Raw genomic sequence first — 12,628 nt, forward strand, 5'->3', positions numbered from 1 at the left:
GGGACTCCGTGTCCCAAAATCCCTGATCTTGGACCAAGGCAGCTGAGGCTTTTGAGTGTTGAAGTCCAAGAAATCCTGAAGGAATCCAGTTTGGGAATCCCTGCTGAGGATTTAGAAAGAAACAAGGAAAATATGCATTGAATATCTGCCACCACTTTAAAATGTACTTGTCACTTCTGATCAGTTATATATTAACTAAGCATGTCTGTTTCCATTGGGATCTTTCAGATGCCGGAAGTAAATTCGGGTGTTTTTGATATCCAAATGGGTTCCAAGTGCTATAACTCCCATCATGCCCTAGTCCATGGCCAATTGGCCAACTGTCAGTGGTTGTGGTGGTGCCCCCTTCTGCCAGGAAGAAGGAAGTTGGACCAGATGGTCCTTGGGGTTTTCCTCCAACTGTAGGAATCTATGAAAATGAGGAATTGGTTGATAATTGGTTTCTTCTTTTGGTTAATATGAGAGAGGAACGTTGCAAAATTACCATAAATGGGTAGATGTATGAATATGCCTGGAAGTTGGGGGGACGGATCCCGTTACCTTATGTCATTCCCTAAACAATTCAAGGAGGTTGCTCTTTGTATTGTCGAAGGCTTTCATGGCTGGAATCACTAGGTTCTTGTGGGTTTCTTCGGGCTGTATGGCCATGTTCTAGAGGCATTCGCCTGCATCTATGGCAAGCATCCTCAGAGGTAGTGAGGTCTGTTGTTGCTCTTTTGTTTTTAATGTATTTCCTAAATTCTTTCTTAAAATTCCTAAAATTCAGCGTATCATCTAAACATTCTGAAATTTGGTATGCTAACAGCGGAGGATGTGTTGTGCCACTGTTTCATCAGGATCGCTCAAAAACGAGGGAGAGAGAAGCCCCTGAAGTTTCCCCCACATTCTGCCGTTTTTCCCCTATTGCGCATGCACATCTGCCATTAACAAATCACTTCTGAAATTTTGGAAAGTTTTGAATGTTTTATGCAAAAATCCAGAAGTGACTTTAGAATCGAAGCACCTGCTTGCATGCTGGTCGCTTCTGTGGCGAGAGAATCAGCCGTCTACGAAGACGTTGCCCAGGGGACGCCTGGATGTCTTGCAATCCTGCGAGGAGGCTTCTCTCATGTCCCCCAGGCATAGAACTGACTGGTTGCCCTGGCACGATCAATCAATCAATCAATCAATCAATCGAAGCGCCACGGCCCCCTACTTTTGAACACAGTTGAGAACCATCTTTTTTTGGATAGCACGTGCATAACAGTGTCCAAAATGTAATAAAGATTCCTGTGTTATTACATTATTAGTCCAAAGTTATTTCTTTGGACTCCAGGTCCCATGACTTTTTCCCCACAGAAAGACCTCAGGGCTTTATAGGCTAAAGCCAGCACGTTGAGTTGTGCTCGGTCGCAGACTGGCGAGCAATCTAGCTGCCGCCGATTGGACTATTTGAAGCTTCCGAACAGTCTTCAAAGGCCCCCCAACAAGGAGTGCACTGCAGGAATCTATTTGGGATTTATTTATTTATTTGTCGTGTCAGGGCAACCAGTCCATTATATTACATTTCTAACAGAGCAAAGCAAACAAACAGACAAAATACAAAATTTGTGAGTTTGGTAGATGATTCAATGTCCTTTGACCTGTAGCTGGCCCCTTGGAGTGCTTCTGGTGTTGCCGCAAGAAGGTCCTCCATTGTGCATCATGTGGCAGGGCTCAGGTTGCATTGCAGCAGGTGGTCTGTGGTTTGCTCCTCTCCACACTCGCATGTTGAGGATTCCACTCTGTGGCCCCATTTCTGAAGGTTGGCTCTGCATCTCGTGGGGCCAGAGCGCAGTCTGTTCAGCACCTTCCAAGTGGCCCAGTTTTCTGTGTGCTCAGGGGGGAGTCTCTCATTTGGTATCAACCGTTGGTTGAGGTTCTGGGTTTGAGTGTGCCGCTTTTGGACTCTCGCTTGCTGAGGTGTTCCAGCGGGTATCTCTGTAGATCTTAGAAAATTGTTTCTAGATTTAAGTCGTTCACGTGCTGGCTGATACCCAAACTTTGAGAGTTCTTGGAGAACGGGAGAAGTTCCAGCAGATTGGAGGAGAGCCAAACCGCATTGAGTCGCCGAATTAGGCTGAAAAATGCGGTATAAAAATAAAGTAAATAAATAACTAAATAAATGTGGTCCCAATCTTCAAAAAGGGGAAAAAGGATGATCCAAACAACTACCGTCCGGTCAGCCTCACGTCGATACCAGGCAAGATTCTGGAAAAGATTGTCAAGGAAGTGGTCTGCAAACACTTAGAAACAAATGCGGTCATCGCTAATAGTCAACATGGATTTATCAAAAACAAGTCATGCCAGACTCATCTGATCTCTTTTTTTGATAGAGTTACAAGCTGGGTAGATGCGGGGAATGCCGTGGATGGAGCATGTCTGGATTTCAGTAAGGCCTTCTTTGACAAGGTCCCCCATGACCTTCTGGCAGGGAAACTGGTCCAATGTGGGCTAGGCAAAACTACGTTGAAGTGGATCTGGAATTGGTTAAATGGACGAACCCAGAGAGTGCTCACCAATGCTTCCTCTTTATCTTGGAAAGAAGTGACGAGTGGAGTGCCACAAGCAGGGTTCCCCCCTGGGCCCGGTCCTGTTCAACATCTTTATTAATGACTTAGATGAAGGGCTAGAAGGCAGGATCATCAAGTTCGCAGACGACACCAAATTGGGAGGGATAGCCAATACTCCAGAGGACAGGAGCAGTATTCAAAACGATCTTGACAGATTAGAGAGATGAATGGCCAAAACTAACAAAATGAAGTTCAACAGTGACAAATGCAAGATACTCCACTTTGACAGAAATAATGAAATGCAAAGATACAGAATGGGGGACGCCTGGCTCGAGAGCAGTACGTGTGAAAAAGATCTTGGAGTCCTCGTGGACAACAAGTTAAACATGAGCCAACAATGTGATGTGGCGGCAAAAAAAGCCAATGGGATTTTGGCCTGCATCAAGAGAAGCATAGTGTCTAGATCTAAGGAAGTAATGCTACCCCTCTATTCCGCTTTGGTTGGACCACACCTGGAATATTGTGTCCAATTCTGGGCACCACAATTCAAGAGAGATATTGACAAGCTGGAATGTGTCCAGAGGAGAGCGACTAAAATGATCATGGGTCTGGAGAACAAGCCCTATGAGGAGCGGCTTAAGGAGCTGGGCATGTTTAGCCTGAAGAAGAGAAGGCTGAAAGGAGATATGATAGCCATGTATAAATATGTGAGAGGAAGCCACAGGGAGGAGGAGGGAGCAAGCTTGTTTTCTGCTTCCCTGGAGACTAGGACGCAAGGGAACAATGGCTTCAAACTACAAGAGAGGAGATTCCATCTGAACATGAGGAAGAACTTCCTGACTGTGAGAGCCGTTCAGCAGTGGAACTCTCTGCCTCGGAGTGTGGTGGAGGCTCCTTCTTTGGAAGCTTTTAAGCAGAGGCCGGATGGCCATCTGTCAGGGGTGATTTGGATGCAATATTCCTGCTTCTTGGCAGAATGGGGTTGGACTGGATGATGGCCCAAGAGGTCTCTTCCAACTCTTTGATTCTATGATTTTTTGGGACTGGGGGGTGGCTTACATACAACACAATGTGCCTGGAACAACACAAAAAATAAACATACAATGCAACGAAAGAGAAAACCACAAGCATATAAAACAATTACTTATACTTAAAAACAGCCCCCAATAAACGAAGGGACCTGGTGAGGTTCCACTAAGTCAGATCGGACAGGACAGAGAACAAAGTCATTTGGGATTGAAGGCCAACCACAGAAGTTCATCACACTTTGGCCAAAATGGAGGCAAGTACCGAGTTACCACTCGATGATGCACAAGCGCACCTTTGCAGAGAAAACCATGACTTTCAGTACAATTTCACAGCCATTCAGACCTCCCACGCCTCCCTCCTGATTGGCTGTGAAATGAGACAGCTGGGATTCATGCCATGATTGGTGGAGATCCCGTTGGCATCACAATGGGAAGGAGAGGTTCCCCATGGCAGGAAGAACGGCCGATTCTTGGAGGGTTTGAAGGTCCATTCCGTTGCGAGGACACCCTGCGGAGGGGGCAAAACAGAGGAGGGAGAGGGCGTGGGTGTGCAGGTGATTCCCTGATTGACTTCATGTCTCATTCCGAAGAAGGCAACAGTGCCAGGAACGGAAGACAAAAGGTGATCCTGCCACAGAGCCAGAGGGTCAGGTACCCACTCAAAAGGCTCATTTATTCACCTTTGCTTAGCCTTTGCATCTGTGGGAATCCTAGACCTCTGGACACACCTGGCCAGGTAAACAGTGCAAAACATCCCTACTGATAAAGGGATTGTCTATCTGTCACTCTCACACCAAAGGGATTCCATGTCTAGGCTGGGAGATCACGAGAGGGATATTTACTGAGGGTAGAGGACTCTCCGTTCCCAGGGTTGGATGTACATAGAAGGGAAGGGGACCAGGGGTCTTCACCATACATTTGAGACACTCTGAATACAGCAGACCCCAAAATAGAATTCAATACAATTCTTGAAGGTTTGGGGTTCCCTTGCCAGGTCCTCTTGAGGCTTTCATGGGCTTCCAAATGGTGGGACTCTGGGCCCTGGGTCTCTCCCCGCATCCCCTTCCTCGTCTCCTGAGCACTCAGAGCCTGGCCAGGCCACGAGAGAAGGTCTCCTGGAAAGGGAGAGGCCTCTTCTCACCCAGAGGAAACTCAAGTCCTGGCCACGGAGTCTCTGGTTTTGCATTCACTGAGTTTTCACATTAACAGCCATTGATATTCTGCATTTTGTAGTTGAAGGCTTTCATAGCCGGAATCTCTGTGTTGCTGTGAGTCTTCCGGGCTGCGTGGCCATGTTCCAGAAGCATTCCCACCCACACCTGTCTATGGCAGGCATCCTCGGAGGGGTGAGGCAAGTGGGGTTAATATAACTGTGGGAAGCCAGGCAAGAAGCAGCCAGGCTTTGGACCTGCAAGGCCATTCAATGGTAATGGTGGTGGTCAATTGAAACAGACAAGAGTTCTTTCTTTCTTCCTCCCACCTGGGTATCCCTCCACAGGGATGCAAGTAGACCCCACACGATTCCCCGATTCCCACAAGCCTCCCTCCCAACTTCTGAGGATGCCTTCAGCCAGAGAGAGATGGAGGGGAAGTGTCAGGAGAGAGTGCTTCTGGAACCTGGCCAGGCAGCCCGGAAGACCATTCACAGCAACAACCCAGGGATGCATGTTGTGTTTAGGAGCGTTTCTGAACCATTGGCCCTCCGCCAGAGAGAGAGAGAGAGAGAGAGAGGAGCCTCCCTCCCTCCCTCCCTGAGGTCCCAACCCCCCCTGCCCGGGCCCTGGCCTCTCCGGCGCCCCCAGCATGGCCAGCCCTCCCTCCCTCTCCCTCCGCAGGGACCCTTGCCCAGGCTGGGCCAGGAAGGAGAGGAACTGCAGCCTAGCTCTGTTTCCCAGCCTCCTTCCTGCAGCCCGGCGGCTCCTTTAAGGCCAAGCCCCACCCCTCTTTGGGCACACACGCCTCCTCCTCCTCCCGCCATGACAGCGCCGGGCGGAAGTAGGCCTCCGGGGTGACGTCACGGCCAGGCCGTTGTTGACAGAGGGAAGGGGGGAGGGAGGGAGGCCTCCGCGGCGGAAGTGGGAGCGGCGCTGCTTCCGGTTGGGCCTAGCCAAGGAGGGAGAGGCAGCCACGTTTCCTAGGTGGAGTGGAAGGTAGGGCGACTCGCGAGGGTGAGATTCCCTCCGGAGGAGGAGGAGGAGGAGGCCCAAGGAGGCCTGTGAAGGAAGGAAGGAAGGAAGGAAGGAAGGAAGGAAGGAAGGAAGGGAGGGAGGGAGGGAGGGAGGGAGGGAGGGAGGAAGGAAGGAAGGAAGGGGGGCCCCCTCGGGAGGGAGGGAGGGAGGAGGAGCCTCCCCTTGGGGCCTGCCTGGGGTTCTCCTGCCTGGGTCAGCCTGGGTCCTGGCCTGGCAGAGGCCTAGCTGTGGGCGGAGGAGGCCCAACCCGCAGCCCACCTCCTCCCTCCCTCCCTCCCTCCCTCCCCAAACCTGGGCGCAAAGGGGGTCCCGAGGGAGGGAGCGGGGGATGGGGGGGGGGTCCCCGTGGGCTCTGGAAGAGGGAGCCGGTCAGGCATAATCCCTCGCCCACAAACACACCTCGAGGCAGGCAGAGAGAGAGAGAGAGAGATGGACAGGCAGGCAGGCAGACGTGTGTCCGTCAAGGGAACTCAGGGCTGGGCACACACTCTCTGGAAAGAGGGCTCCTTTCCTTCCAGAGTGAGCTTGAGGGAAGGCAGGTCCTCTGGGAGGAGGCTTGCACTGCTTGTGTCATCATTCTCTCCCTTCCTTACTTCCTTCCCTTTCTTTTATTTCCTTCTTCCTCCCTTCTTTCCTTCTCTCCCTTCTTCCTCACTTCATCCCTTCCTTCCTCCCTTTCTTTCCTCCTCTCTCCCCCCTCCTTTTCTTCTCTCCTTCCTTCCTTCCTTAATTCCTCCCTTCATCCCTTCCTCCTTCTCTTCCTTCCTTGTTCCCTTCCTTCATCTCTTCCTTCTCTTCTCTCCCTATCTCCCTCCCTCCCTTCCTTGCACCCTTTCTTCCTTCTCTCCCTCCTTCCTTACTTCTTTCCTTCCTTCATCCCTTCCTTCCACTCTTCCTTCATCCGTTTCTTCCCTTCTCTAACTCCTTTCCTTCTTTACTGCATTCCTCCCTTCATCCCACCCTTCCTCTCTTCCTGCCGCTCTTCCTTCCTCCATCCCTTCCTTCATCCCTTCCTTCCTTCCCTCCCTTTCTTCATTCTCTCCCCACTTCCTTACTTCATTCCTCCCTTCATCCCTTACTTCCCTTCTCCCCCTCCCTCCCTTTCTTCTTCACTTCTTTCCCTCCCTTTCTTCCTTCTCTCCTCCCTTCCTTACTTAATTCCTCCCTTCCTCTCTTCCTTCTGCTCTTCCTTGCTCCTTTCCTTCCTCCCTTTCTTCCTTCTCTCCCTCTTTCCTTACTTCATTCCTGCCTTCATCTTTTCTTTCCTCTCTTTCTTCCTTGCTCCCTTCCTTCCTCCCTTTCTTCCTTCTCTCCCTCTTTCCTTACTTCATACCTGCCTTCATCTCTTCTTTCCTCTCTTCCTTCTGCTGTTCCTTCCTTGCTCCCTTCCCTCCTCCCTTTCTTCCTTCTCTCCCTCTTTCCTTACTTCATTCCTGCCTTCATCTCTTCTTTCCTCTTCCTTCCTTGTTCCTTTCCTTCCTCCTTTCCTTACTTCATTCTTGCCTTCATCTCTTCTTTCCTCTCCTCCTTCTGCTCTTCCTTCCTTGCTCCCTTCCCTCCTTCTCTCCCTCTTTCCTTACTTCATTCCTGCCTTCATCTCTTCTTTCCTCTCTTCCTTCTGCTGTTCCTTCCTTGCTCCCTTCCCTCCTCCCTTTCTTCCTTCTCTCCCTCTTTCCTTACTTCATTCCTGCCTTCATCTCTTCTTTCCTCTCTTCCTTCCTTGTCCCTTTCCTTCCTTTCTTCCTTCTCTCCCCCTTTCCTTACTTCATTCCTGCCTTCATCTCTTCTTTCCTCTCTTCCTTCTGCTGTTCCTTCCTTGCTCCCTTCCCTCCTCCCTTTCTTCCTTCTCTCCCCCTTTCCTTACTTCATTCCTGCCTTCATCTCTTCTTTCCTCTCTTCCTTCTGCTGTTCCTTCCTTGCTCCCTTCCCTCCTCCCTTTCTTCCTTCTCTCCCTCTTTCCTTACTTCATTCCTGCCTTCATCTCTTCTTTCCTCTCTTCCTTCTGCTGTTCCTTCCTTGCTCCCTTCCCTCCTCCCTTTCTTCCTTCTCTCCCTCTTTCCTTACTTCATTCCTGCCTTCATCTCTTCTTTCCTCTCTTCCTTCCTTGTCCCTTTCCTTCCTTTCTTCCTTCTCTCCCCCTTTCCTTACTTCATTCCTGCCTTCATCTCTTCTTTCCTCTCTTCCTTCTGCTGTTCCTTCCTTGCTCCCTTCCCTCCTCCCTTTCTTCCTTCTCTCCCTCTTTCCTTACTTCATTCCTGCCTTCATCTCTTCTTTCCTCTCTTCCTTCCTTGTCCCTTTCCTTCCTCCCTTTCTTCCTTCTCTCCCCCTTTCCTTACTTCATTCCTGCCTTCATCTCTTCTTTCCTCTCTTCCTTCTGCTGTTCCTTCCTTGCTCCCTTCCCTCCTCCCTTTCTTCCTTCTCTCCCTCTTTCCTTACTTCATTCCTGCCTTCATCTCTTCTTTCCTCTCTTCCTTCTGCTGTTCCTTCCTTGCTCCCTTCCCTCCTCCCTTTCTTCCTTCTCTCCCTCTTTTCCTTACTTCATTCCTCCCTTCATCTGTCATGAATGACTTTTCAGTGACTTTGAAGGATAGGTTCTTTTTACTGCAATTTCCAGTGTGGGAGGGTAGATCAGATTACAGAAAAACGTTTAGACAAAGAATGACATTGGACATATTCTATGCAACTACATTGGATGTACAATTACATTGGTTAACAAACAAACAAAGGGGAATTGCATTTTCACTCAACATTAACGCCACATGTACACGCATTCATCCTCAGGCATTCAAATGTTACCATAGCCTTTTCTCCCTCTTAGGCCAGACCCTGATTTCCTCCAGCCGGCCAACGTAGCGTTCCATAACTTCCATAACCCCAAAACTTCGAAATGCCAAAACTTCTTCCCTAAGAACAATGCCAAGGACCAGATCTGTGTTTTCCATACAGCAGAACCTGACTCCCTGCACAAAATCCAAGACTCCAAAAGCGCCTTCCTTCTTCCTCTTCCCTTGAGAACGAAGCCCCAAAGTGACCAGACTGCTCCCTTGCAAATCTGCCACTTTCCATAGGTACACTATCTCTCTCCTTCCCATGGAGCAGAGCATGGCGGGTGGACAGACTCCTCAGGTCGGTCACAATTTCAGCCCCCTCGCTGATGGTGTTTCGAAAAAGACTGAAGACATGGATGTTCAAACAAGCATTCGGTTAACTCGGTGCAATGAATCTGATGATCAAGGACTGGTAATCACAGACGATGAAATTGGACTGCGTTTTTATTTAAGAGATGCATTGGTTCGATATTGGTGGCCCAATATTGTATATTATGTATGTGTTTTTATGCTTTTTATATTGAATATTGTTGACTATTGTAGTGTTGTAAACCGCGTTGAGTCGCCAATGTAGGCTGAGAAACAGCGGTATACAAAAGCGCAGTAATAATAATAATAATAATAATAATAATATAATACAATTTGAGCATTATTAGACTGTCTTTTATAGGAAAATTCTGCTGATGTCTAGGCTGATGTCAAAGGTCGTGAGGTCTGTTTGGAAGTAGGACAATGGGTTTATATATCTGTGGAATGACCAGGGTGGGACAAGGGCTTTTGTTTGCTGCAGCTAGGTGTGAATGTTTCAACTGACCACCTTGATTAGCATTTAATGGCTTGGAGGTGCCTGGGGGAATGTTTTTTGAGAGGTGATTTGATGTGCCTGATTGTTTACTCTCTGTTGTTTTGCTGTTGTAATTTTAGAGTTTTTTAATACTGGTAGCCAGATTTTGTTCATTTTCATGGTCTCTTCCTTTCTGTTGAAATTGTCCACATGCTTCTTGTGGATTTCAGTGGCTTCTCTATGTAGTCTGACATGGTGGTTGTGAGAGTGGTCCAGCATTTCTGTGTTCTCAAATAATATGCTGTGTCCAGGTTGGTTCATCAGATGCTCTGCTGTGGCTGACTTCTCTGGTTGAAGTAGTCTGCAGTGCCTTTCATGTTCCTTGATTCGTGTCTGGGCCTATGTAGACTTGTCCACAGCTGCATGGTATACAATGGTAGACTCCTGCAGAGGTGAGAGGATCTCTCTTGTCCTTTGCTGAACGGAGCATTTGTTGGATTTTCTTGATGGGTCTGTAGGTGGTTTGTATGTTGTGTTTCCACATCAGCTTCCCTATGCGGTCAGTGTTCCCTTGATGTATGGCAAGAACACTTTTCCTCAGGGTGGATCTTCATCTTTACTCTCATGGCTTCTTCTTGGTGGTCTTGCAGCTCTTCTGATGTCTGAGGTGGAGTCTCCCTTGGCCTGGAGAGCCCAGTTGAGGTGGTTCAGTTCATCTTGGAGGAGGTGGCGTTCGCAGATTCTTTTTGCATGGTCTGCCAAGGCTTTAATGGGGCTTCTTTTTTGACTTGGGTGATGGTTGGAGTTTTGATGTAGATCTCTATTTGTGTGTGTGTGGGTTTTCTGTAGACGGTGTGACCCAATTGTTGATCTGGTTTACAGATGACCAGGACATCTAGAAAAGGCAGTCTTCCTTCATTTTCTTTTTCCATGAGAACTGGATGTTTGGGTGGATGCTGTTAAGATGTTCCAGGAACCTGTTGAGTTCTTCTTCTCCATGGCTCCAAATGGTGAAGGTGTCATCCACGTATCTGAACCATATCGTGGGCTTTTTGGTTGCTGTCTCCAGGGCTTGTTTTTCAAAGTGTTCCATGTAGAAGTTAGCTATGACCGGGCTGAGAGGGCTCCCCATTGCTACTCCATCTTTCTGTTCGTAGAATTCATTGTCCCACTGAAAATAGCTGGTGGTGAGGCAATGGTGAAGCAGAGCTGTGATGTCTTCTGGGAACCTCTGGTTGATGAGTGCCACTCTCCCTCCCACCTTACATCTTTCCTCCCTTCATCTCTTCCTTCCTCTCTTCCTTCCATTCTTCCTTCCTTGCTCCCTTCATCCCTTTCTTCCCTTCTCTCCCTCCCCCTCCCTCCCTTCCTCGTCCTTCCTTACTTCTTTCCTCCCATCATCCCTTCCTTCCGCTCTTTCTTTCTTCCCTTCTCTAACTCCCTCCCTCCCTTCCTCGTCCCTTCCTTACTGCATTCCTCCCTTCATCCCACCCTTCCTCTCTTACTGCCGCTGTTCCTTCCTTGATCCCTTCCTTCCTTCTCTCCCTCCCTCCCTTTCTTCATTCTCTCCCCTCTTCCTTACTTCATTCCTCCCTTCATCCCTTACTTCCCTTCTCTCCCTCCATCCCTTTCTTCTCCCCTTCTTTCCCTCCCTACCTTTTTTCATTCTCTCCTCCCTTCCTTACTTAATTCCTCCCTTCATCCCTTCCTTCCTTGCTCCTTCCTTTCTTCCTTCTCTCCCTCTTTCCTTGCTTCATTCCTGCCTTCATCCCTTCCTTCCTCCCTTCACAGATGTGCTTTACAGATGTCAGCTCTTCTGCGACCGAGGCTTGCGCTGTCTGTGTCATTGGCAACTCCTTTCCTTCCTCCCTTTCTTCCTTCTCTCCCTCCTTCCTTACTTCATTCTTCCCTCCCTCCTTTCTTCCCTTCCTTCATCCCTGCCTTTCTTCCACAATTCTGCTCCTCCTCCCTCCCTTCCGCTCTTCCTTCTGCCCTTCCTCCCTTTCTTCCCTTCTCTCTCTCCTCCCTCCCTTCAAACAAACATATTCATAGATAGATGTGTGTGTGTCAAGAAAAATCTGGGCACTTGCACGGTGCTAGTCACACGCTATGTTTTGAGAGTTTGGAGGAGGTTTGGGCTGTCAAATTGCATGAACGACTTGCAGAATAATTTTTGCATGCTTTGACATCAGTCAGCCTTGTTTGCGCTTCGCTCTGGGAACGATCCCTTTCCTTGAGTTCCTGAAATGTGTCCCCCATTTTGAGCCCCTTGAAGAGCGAAGAGAAGAGAGATCCAGGTTCAACCAATTCGGTTTTCAGAATTCTGTATTTGATTCAGTTTAGTATTTATATCTTGTGGATTTGACTCACTAGGCTCTGAACGCCACACGCACTCGAGTCTCCTCTTCATTCGCTTCATCGCTGCCAGATCCTCGTTGAACCAAAGAGCAGGTTTAGCTCGGCTACTTGAGAAGGGGACGTTCCAGAGCCATCGTGTCTGTTGCCCTGGGTAGTTAATGATTTAGTCATTGTGGGCCTTAAAGTTATTAACTCACTCATTCATTCTTTCATTCAATTCCATTCAAACCATATATCAAATCTACATATTGTATTTCTTGTGACTAGCAGATGGCGAATACTGGATGGCATATGTTCTGTATCAGAAAGTAGAGTTGATGTGTTCTCTCCAGTACAATTTTCTGAATCAACACCCTAAATCGCCAAACCAAATCTAATGTTGACCAAAAACTGGTTTGTAACCCTTTTGGTACTAATGTTGGAGAGTGGTCCCTGGCCAAAAAAAGGTTGGGAGCCACGGCACTAGACAGACGGCACAAGGGATTGCAAATGGAAGCCTAGGTAAGCCACGTGAAATTCAAAAAGGGACCACGCAGGGATGCCCGCTCTCACCTCTTCTATTTATATGAGTTCTTAAAGTATTCTTAAGAGAGATAACAGGTGAGGAAAAGATTTTGGGAATAAAGATTTTAAAAGAAAATATAATTGTAATATGAGAAAAGAGGAAATACAGAGAGGTCTAGAGGGTGAAGCGTATCATATTAGCTTTCTTCGTTATTAGATTGGAAGAGACCGGAGGTCACCTATTTTCCTTCCCCCTCCCCTCCCCCCCCCCATTTTTCTGTTTTCCTTTCCCCCACTTTTAAAGGAAATGATGTATAAAAAGAGAGGGCGCAGATAAAAGCAATGTTACATGGAAATGAAGTCTGTATAAATATGAGCACCCATGGAAACTAAGAGGGCCTGCTCA

The 12,628-nt window shown here is 48.3% G+C and overlaps 2 protein-coding genes across 2 annotated transcripts in view; both read left to right on the forward strand.

The window, feature by feature from the left end:
* The window catches only part of LOC137095993 (zinc finger protein ZFP2-like), a 146,353-nt gene that overhangs the window by 65,980 nt on the left and 67,745 nt on the right, over positions 1-12,628 (forward strand). The window lies entirely within an intron of this gene.
* LOC132766384 (zinc finger protein ZFP2-like) overlaps positions 5,641-12,628 on the forward strand; it is a 37,379-nt gene continuing 30,391 nt past the window's right edge. Inside the window, exon 1 of the mRNA XM_067463270.1 lies at positions 5,641-5,709. The gene's annotated coding sequence lies outside the window, so the exon portion shown is untranslated. The remainder of the gene's footprint in view (positions 5,710-12,628) is intronic.

This window comes from Anolis sagrei, chromosome 2, assembly GCF_037176765.1.
Source record: "Anolis sagrei isolate rAnoSag1 chromosome 2, rAnoSag1.mat, whole genome shotgun sequence".
NCBI classification, from domain to species: Eukaryota; Metazoa; Chordata; class Lepidosauria; order Squamata; family Dactyloidae; genus Anolis; species Anolis sagrei.